The sequence below is a fragment of the Adiantum capillus-veneris genome, chromosome 8 (genome assembly GCF_014529385.1).
Source record: "Adiantum capillus-veneris isolate H3 chromosome 8, ASM1452938v2, whole genome shotgun sequence".
Taxonomy (NCBI): domain Eukaryota; kingdom Viridiplantae; phylum Streptophyta; class Polypodiopsida; order Polypodiales; family Pteridaceae; genus Adiantum; species Adiantum capillus-veneris.
The window spans coordinates 143,588,620-143,598,100 of NC_140938.1; the positions used below are offsets into that span (position 1 = coordinate 143,588,620).

General features: G+C 37.5%; 2 non-coding genes across 2 annotated transcripts; both read left to right on the forward strand.

The window, feature by feature from the left end:
- The first annotated feature begins 4,454 nt into the window (after positions 1-4,454).
- Positions 4,455-4,528, forward strand: TRNAP-GGG (transfer RNA proline (anticodon GGG)). Its single transcript has one exon. It is a non-coding gene; the product is annotated as a tRNA-Pro (tRNA).
- A 4,347-nt stretch (positions 4,529-8,875) lies between these two features.
- On the forward strand, positions 8,876-8,947 carry TRNAN-GUU (transfer RNA asparagine (anticodon GUU)). The gene has a single exon. It is a non-coding gene; the product is annotated as a tRNA-Asn (tRNA).
- The last annotated feature ends 534 nt before the right edge of the window (positions 8,948-9,481 follow it).

Consider the following 9,481-nt stretch of genomic DNA (forward strand, 5'->3'; position numbering starts at 1 on the left):
AAATTCTACATTTTTCTAACCGACGGAGAATTATTTAAATAGAAATTTATATCGAAGCCCCGGGAAAAAAAAAAAAAGATAGATTGACTCATCAAAATGTTCGAGGAGAAATTTAATAGATCACGTTTGAACAAGGACTAATTCTGAGTGCTTATCTTTTATGTGTAGGTTTTTTCGGTCTAATTACGAGTAGAAATATGGTTAGGGCACTGATGAGTCTAGAGCTAATCTTTAACGCGATTACTTTAAATTTCATTACACTTTCAAATCTTTTTGACAACCGAGAGACTGGGGAAATATTTACATTATTTGTAATAGCCGTTGCAGCTGCTGAAGCTGCTACCGGGTTAGCTATTGCCCTTTCTATACATCGAAACAGGAGATCTACTCGTATCGATCAATCGAATTTGTTAAAATGGTGATTGATTGATAGGTTATACAGTTTTAAACACCTAGTTGTTGAATTTTCCCTCGGCGGCAATATTTTCACCTCAACAAATTAGTTTGATACTTTCTTCCAATTATATCTGCTAACTAACACCTTTTTTAGTTTACCATAACTTCAATATATAGCTTATCCCCCGAGTAGAAAAAAAAAAGAGAAATTTTTACAAAATAAAACTTAATTGGATAGATTTTGAAAGTGATGAAAAGAGCTTATCGGGAGTATTCGGCTATGGGGGGGGAAAATAGATTTTCTTTTTTTCAAGTAACTACTAGGAATTCACCATATTGATTTAAGAGGAGTAAACAGACTCAATGGCACATTCAGTGAAAATCTATGATACATGTATTGGTTGTACCCAGTGTGTAAGAGCATGCCCTACAGATGTGCTAGAAATGATACCGTGGGATGGATGCAAGGCAAATCAAATAGCTTCTGCTCCCAGAACAGAAGATTGTGTGGGATGTAAGAGATGTGAATCTGCCTGTCCAACAGATTTTCTGAGTGTACGTGTCTACTTGGGGGCTGAAACTACCCGTAGTATGGGTCTAGCTTATTAATAGGTAGGACTGAAAAGTTAATCCCTAAATCATTCATTTCAACTCATACCCAAAACTTCCGACTTCCAAAGTTGGGTATGAGTCATCTCATTTGGCTTACACAGTCTCTATTAAAAATTATTTCTTTTTTAATTCATGATTAGTAATGTACCTCGGTTAACGGTAATCGTTTCCCTCCCAATTTTTGCTGGTCTGATGATTCCAATCCTGCCTCGTAATGGAAACAGAGTCACTCGATGGTATACTCTGGGTATTTGCATATTGGAATTTTTACCAATTACTTACATATTTTATTGTCATTTTCGAATCGATTATCAGTCAATCCAGTTGTTGGAAACCTTTAACTGGATAAACAATATCCATCTTCACTGGTCATTAGGAATCGACGGGCTTTCCCTCGGTCTTGTCATATTGACGGGTTTTGCAACTACTCTGGCAACCTTATCGGCTTGGCCTATCACTCGTAATACACGGCTATTTTACTTTTTAATGCTGATTATGTATGGCGGCCAAATTGGATTATTTGTTTCCCGAGACATTTTGCTTTTTTTCTTTATGTGGGAAATAGAACTCATTCCAGTCTATTTACTACTATGTTTATGGGGCGGAAAAAGACGTTTATACTCAGCCACGAAATTTGTCCTATACACAGCTGGTGGCTCAATATTTTTATTGGTGGCGGCTTTGACTATGAGTTTTTATGGTAGCGAGGTTCCTTCTTTTAATATTCAGGATTTGATACATAAATCATATCCCCTTTCGTTAGAAGTACTAATCTACGTAGGTTTCTTGGTGGCTTATGCCGTGAAATTGCCTATCTTTCCCTTCCATACCTGGTTACCAGATACTCATGGGGAGGCACACTACAGCACATGTATGTTATTAGCCGGAGTGCTGTTAAAAATGGGTGGATACGGACTTATTCGAATTAATTTGGAATTATTAACTCATGCACATTTTTTACTTGGATCGTGGATGATGTTATTTGGAGCGATTCAAATTATATACGCCTCCTTAATTTCAATGAGTCAGCGCAATTTTAAAAGAAGAATAGCTTATTCTTCCATTTCTCATATGGGTTTTGTAACCATCGGAATCGGTTCTTTTACAGAGACAGGTATTAATGGAGCTATATTACAAATGATTTCCCACGGTTTGATTGGAGCTGCCTTATTTTTCCTCGCAGGTACCTGTTACGACAGAACTCGAACTTATCTACTAGATCAATTGGGAGGGGCTGCTATTTCAATGCCTAAATTATTTACCATGTTTAGCACCCTTTCGTTGGCTTCTCTTGCATTACCGGGAATGAGTGGTTTCGTGTCGGAATTGCTAGTTTTTTTGGGAGTTGTTACTTCTAATCAATATTCTTTTGCCTTTAAGGCGGGAATTACGGTGCTAGAGGGAATTGGTACGGTATTAACTCCCATCTACTTACTATCAATGTTACGCCAACTATTTTATGGTTACAGGTTTTTTGACAAATCAAATCCTTACTCAATTGATCCTGGTCCAAGAGAATTATTTATTCTAATTTGTTTTCTCCTACCAATACTAGGTATCGGTTTATACCCAAATTTGATTTTATCTATTGGGAGTACTGAAATCCCTTCCCTCCCACTTACATGACTCAACGTTCTGAGCTAAAAAATGAGTACCTAGAGAATTTAGTACAAACAAATAAGCTTATTTGTACACCACCTCTATGGCATAGAAGCATGGGATAAAGAAAAGAGTTTCTTGGAAGGCTAATATAATAGATTCATACTGTACACGAAATAGCTGCAATTTTGTAATTGTTTTTATCTGCAGGAAATGGAGAGGCAGAAACAGACATTTGGAAAATACATCTATTTACTAGCAAGTCTGTTCCTGTTTCTCCTTTTAGGTTTTTGGAGTTATTTTGCTACCCTGCTGCTCCCCCAATTTCTCAATGTAGTTAAAATTTTTGTCAATTAATTTTTTTTTTTTTCAAACCACTTTTTTTTTAATCTCCCCTTCCTTTTTATTTTCCTTCAATTTGCCAAAATTAACCTTCTGGTCTTTACGCTAACCATCCGTAATTATGCAATCCAACTCCTAATAAATTGACTCCCAAGAAACAAATCCAAACTAAGAAAAATCCCATAGATGCTGTCGTGGCCGGTCCCTCCCCATCTTTCTCTTATCCACCTTTGTATGAAGGTAAGTAGCATATACTAACCGAGTTACCAACGCCCAAGTCTCTTTTGGGTCCCAACTCCAGTAAGATCCCGAGCTTCATTAGCCCACACTGCGCCAGAAAGTATACCAATAGTCAACAGAGAAAACCCCAAACTTATTGTTTGGCAAGCCCACTTATCCAAGCAATTAATCAATTGGCACTTCCGTGAGTTGGAGATGAGGAAGTAGGAATAGTTTTCTGCACCGGTTTGTTTCCACAGATTCTTACGAGGGTTCATCAAAAAAAAGAAAGATTGTTTTTCAAACTTGTGTTCCAAAGTTACACTACCTACCTTGCCGTAGAATAAACTTAATAAAGTTATTGCTAGCGAAGACCCACACAATGAGGTTATATAACTAATCAACATCGCACTTACATGCGTCATTAACCACTGAGACTGCGAAGCGGGTACTAACAACGTGGGGGAACGCATTTGCTGGGGAAGACTTGAAGTTGCGAAGGCGTGAATCAACATAGCACCAGGTGCGAGTACTGCATGCGATAAACCAATTTGGTCTCTAACTTCTAAAATTGAATATAATAAGGAGAAGCCCCACGATAGAAACATTAGCGACTCGTACAGATTACCTAGCGGTAAGTGCCTGGTTTGGAGGTAGCGAGTAATCAGAAATCCTGTAGTACAGAAAAAAGCAATTGTCATGCTATTTTTGCTGAAATGATCAATTTTATCAACTTTGTAAAATAAATTGATGAGGTTCAACAAAGTTACGAAAAAAAACATCACAAACGAAATATTAACAAATATGTACTCTATGCCTGTATATGTCGTAATTGAGGGAGAACCAGTAATTTATTCTTTTAATTTATTACGAATTAATCACTTTAGAGTGGATTATCACCAATAAAGTCGGTGACTTTATTTTCTAAGTAATCAAGGTAGTTTACAATTTGTCTTTTTTTTTTTTATTTCACTATTTCACGTGCCGCTACTCGGATTCGAACCGAGATGCTTTGGCACTGCTTCCTAAGAGCAGCGTGTCTACCTATTTCACCATAGCGGCTTATCAAAATAGAAACAAATACATACTTAATTGTATATTGGTTCGGACCGATAAGTCAACTGTTACATAGTTTGATAAGATGTAACAGAAGTTTTGAAATGCATATAGGTTAAGAAATAAGAAGATTAATCACTTATTTAGTTAGTTCATTTATTAAAAATAAAAAACATCTTAATCTAAACCAGATGGGTAGATATAATCGTGTATATAGATAGATAGATATACGGAATATGGCGCAGTTTGGTAGCGCGCCATCTTGGGGTGATGGAGGTCACAGGTTCAAATCCTGCTATTCCGAACGTAGACGAGCCCTTTCTATCTATAGAAATGTCGTAACATCGTGCATGTTATAACACTGCACAGAGACCCACACTACGGCTTAGTTTAAAGCGAGTGTTACGTGGCTTATGTGTTTGTACATAAATAGGTTAAATTAAACTAACGAGGGAAAATCTTAAAAAAGGAAGGAGTTATAACCCCCCCCCTTCTTTTTTTTTCCTTGATTTATTTCTTTCTATTTTCTAAATTTGTGGTATGGAAGTCTAAGAAATTCCCTGTATCTTGCGCTCTCACAATATGCTTTAAGATCGGTCAAATTCTTACATTGACGTGAAATAACATTTAAATACTTATTTGGGATATATCTTTGTTCTAATAGGGAGGTCATTTCATCCTTAAACTCAATATTTCCAAAAATAGATTAACATACACCAATTGCTTGAAGTTGATTGATAAAGGCGATTACGTCACTGATTATCCATACTATAACTGTTATACAAAATATTTTCAAATTTCACCCAATTTTTCTATATTTCCGGGGGGAATAAAAATTGTAGATTATTAATATGTCAAATTTTGTCAGTTCCTGTCAAGGAATTATGCTAATTTTGTGGTTTTTTAACTGTTTGTTCACTCTTCTACATATCTGTCAAACAACTACCCGGGAATATAGAATAGTACTAATTTTTCTGGAAAGGTTTTTTTTCAGTTCCATAATAAAAACTTTTTGAACGTCCGCTTAAAACAGATTGAGCCAAAGAAAAAGATTTCAACGACTTTTCCACTGATTTAATTTTCCAGCTATGATTACGAATTTTCTTCATTGATGCAGAAGTACGTTTCTTCGGAACGGCCATATTCTATTGAGTATTCTTGTAGCTTTTTCTCTTTGCAATTACCAGTTATGTTGATATGTATCAGTAGAATGAATATAATGGATAGAAAAGTGGACAAATAACAAAGAGGGACAGATATCAAATAAAAAAAAACTTTGCATCGATGCATCAATCTTTCAAGTATCTTAGTAATTTGACTTACCTATGCAATTATTTGTTAGTTGCATTACTACAATTAAAATGGATGGAATCAATTGCAAATCTAATTATACTTCCTCTGCATCCTCGACTCCCTCACGTTTTTCTTTTGGAAAAAATCTTTTTTATTACAATTTATCTTCGAAACAGTTATGTAAGATCCGTCCCTTGACAACTGCATTCGCTAGCCACGGAGAACCAATATCTATTTTAGATCCGTCACGAATAAGCAAGACTCGACCCATGGATACTTTTGTGTCAGATCCCCGTGTATTTAAATTTGAGGGAAAATGACGAACATCGTGGAATCTTCCCGGTTGTACTCGTAGTTGTTTTCCTCCAATATCAATAATTGCGTATCCACCAATTCTGACTCTCTCTTTCCATTTTCCATATTTCCTCCCCCCGAGAAAGAAAAAAATTCGTTCACAAAGCGAGTTGATTCGTTTCCAAATTTTACAACTCGAATAAGTATCTCGGTCACGTGCAAATACTGTCAAGTTTTTTGATTGTTGCTTCTTTCATGAAATCAAAATTATTGAGTCTCTTTTTCTTTTTTACTCAAAAATCAATTATTTTGTCTGCATACATTCCATCTAGTAATGCTCTTACACTTCCCCCCCCCCCCGTCGGGAAGTAGCAACAAATTAAATTTGGAGTTGACTACGTCTGTGAAACTTTCAAACGAATACGCTTGGATTATTCCTTCGTGTCCATTAATAGCTTCTTGTTGCACTGGATCGTTATCATTCTTTTTTCCAAGAGTTGCAAGGGGTTTCCATCGCCTGTGCGCATTGCTCAACGTTTTTTCATTAGCTATTTCTACGTTTGTGTCACTTGCCATATTTCAGGAACAATTTGTGAAAAACCCGATTCAGCAATATTTATGGATTTGGATACCGAGAAGTACTTTTTGCGTAGAAATAGGCTTTTTAGTCGATTCACTTACTTTAGTAATGTCACTACTGGTTACCACTGTAGGCGTGTTAGTTATGATTTATAGCGATAGTTATATGTGTTATGAACGGGGATATACAGGTTTTATGCTTATTTGAGTTTGTTTACCGCGTCAATGTTAGGGTCAGTTCTCAGCCCCAACTTAATACAGCTTTACGTGTTTTGGGAGTTAGTTGGAATGTGTTCCTATCTATTAGTAGTTTTTGGTTTGCTAGGTCAAGTGCCGCAAATGCTTGTCAAAAAGCTTTTGTTACCAACCGCATAGGAGATTTTGGATTACTTTTAGGTATTCTAGGTATTTACTGGACAACTGGTAGTTTCGAGATTTCCGAATTGTGTGATTGATTTGCCAAATTAAAAGAAATTGGATTTTCCAATCCAATCTTGACAAATATCATTGCTTTTTTACTCCTTGCAGGTCCAGTTGCTAAATCTGCTCAATTTCCGCTTCACGTATGGCTGCCAGATGCAATGGAGGGACCCACTCCATATCGGCCCTTATTCACGCAGCTACTATTTATCAGCCGGGATTTTTTTCATTGCCCGAATTTATGGTCTAATTTCTACGCTTCCCTTAGTGATGCAAGCCAGCTCTTGGCTTGGTGGAGCAACGGCTTTGCTGGGTGCCACATTAGCTCTTGCACAAAGAGATCTAAAAAAGGGTCTTGCTTATTCCACCATGTCTCAGTTGGGATATATGGTTTCAGCCCTAGGCATCGGCGCTTACCAATCTGCTCTCTTCCATCTCGTGACGCATGCCTATTCAAAAGCTTTATTATTTCTCGGAGCCGGTTCAGTAATTCACTCAATTGAAAAAGTTGTTGGATATTCACCTAACAGGAGTCAAAACATGTTTTTCATGGGTGGCTTACGTAAGTACATGCCAATTACTGGAACTACTTTTCTTCCGGGTACCCTTTCTCTATCTGGAATACCGCCCTTAGCCTGTTTTTGGTCCAAAGATGAGATTATTCACGAAAGTTGGTTAAGTTCTCTTCCACTTGGAATTCTAGCTTCTGGCACAGCAGGTCTTACGGCGTTTTATATGTTTCGTATCTATCTCCTTACTTTCGAGGGGGATTTTTGCACTATTAAAACGGATTGGGTTGACTTTAACCATTTTGCGCCATTGTCCATAAGTATGTGGGGTGAAACTGAAGGAAATCTTTCACTAAATCAAATTAATCAAAATGTTGCATCGGTACGATTGGGAATAACAAAAAACAAAGGGTTTTCGTCATCATATCTAGCAAACCCAAATGGAATTACTAACGTCCATTACGATCAGAGCTTGCCGAAGCCTAAAGAATCGTCTTCTGCCATGACATTTTCTCTAGTGATGCTTGCAATACCCACTACATTAGTAGGACTACTGGGAATTAATCTCATAGGAGAAACTGCCAATTTTGAATTATCCCCGGAGTGGTTAATTAATCCAGTTCACTTTTTCGAACTTAGTAAATCTTTCAATATTTATATAAAAATATTGCTAAACTCGCGTAGCTCACTTATTTTATCTTTTTTTGGAATATTTTTTTCCTTCATTATTTACAAAAAAAGTTATAAATATTTTTATATTACTAAAAAATTAGTTGGATTTACCAAATTAGTTAGTAAATTTGGGTTGCTTGTTCAATCTTGGTCACTAAATCGGGGTTATATTGATTACTATTATGATATATGCTTTGTGCGTAATCTAAGATCTTTAAGTAAGTCACTTTCAGATTTTGATCGTTACGGAATCGACGGTTTTGTCAACGTAATCGGAGCCTTAAATTTTTTTGGAGGAGAGTTTATACGTTACGGAGAAAATGGTAGGATATCTTATTACTTATTCATAATTATTTTTGGAGCTATTTTATCATCAGTACTAATCTTCATCTTTTTTCCTTTTCCATAAACTGCTACTTTCGTTTCACGAAACTCCAATTCGCGTTCATTTCTCCCGACTATTTTTCATCTTCCCCATCTTTCTAATTCTATTTTGCTTCCTCTATTCCCCCTAATTCTAGTCCTCAAAATAACGTGGAGGAAGAATCCCGCAACTATTCTACTACGCCTCCCGGAAGGGGGGAATAGAAACCACTCATTGGTGATTGATCAATACGAATCTTGGGAGGGGCTTGCCAGGTTGATCTTGACCTCGTCTCGGCCGGTTGACCCCCCCCCCCACCCTCCCACGCCCATGATTTGGGGGCCCCTCCATTCGAATGGGATTGCTATCGCCACTACCCCCCCCTATAATGAATGGGGGCTAGGGAGTACGCAAAGTTTTTGCAATGGCAAAGAAAGCTTAACTCCTTCCAGATTTGGAATTGGCTTCTGGAAAAAAGGTATTCAAGCAAGTGTGTATGGGACTGAATCCCCTACCATTTTCCCCGGTAGCTCAGCGGTAGAGCGGTCGGCTGTTAACCGATTGGTCGTAGGTTCGAATCCTATCCGGGGAGATCCGTATCTACGTCAAGAATTTCCACTAATACTAATTAGGATTAGGAGAGCTGTATTTCACATCACACATATGCCAAATCAAGTTGGCGTGACCCACCAACCACTGAATGGTTTGCTATCGCGCTATTTTAGGCCTCGACACCAACGAATGGAAACGAGAATATTGGCACGTTCCGTTCTCCCCCCCCCCCCACTTGACTAATTTAATTGGCCCATTCCAGTCATTCGATACACCGGATTGATTTAAAGTGGAAATTCTTAGATTTCGACGCCTCAATGAGATCCTTGGAGCTACTTGGGGAGGGTGAGGGGGGGGGGGGAAATCCAAAATCTTATCGAGGATAGTTATTGGGAAGACAAAGAATTGTCTTCGTTCGCATAATTCCTGCGGAATAACCTATATCACTCCTTCCAATCCTACCTCTCAGTGGAGAGACTCCTAATTCCTATAGTAACTGTTCTCCAACTTCTTTTCTTTTTGAAATGCTATAATTAGATTTTCCGTATCAGTAAAAGGAAAATAGAGATCTTCC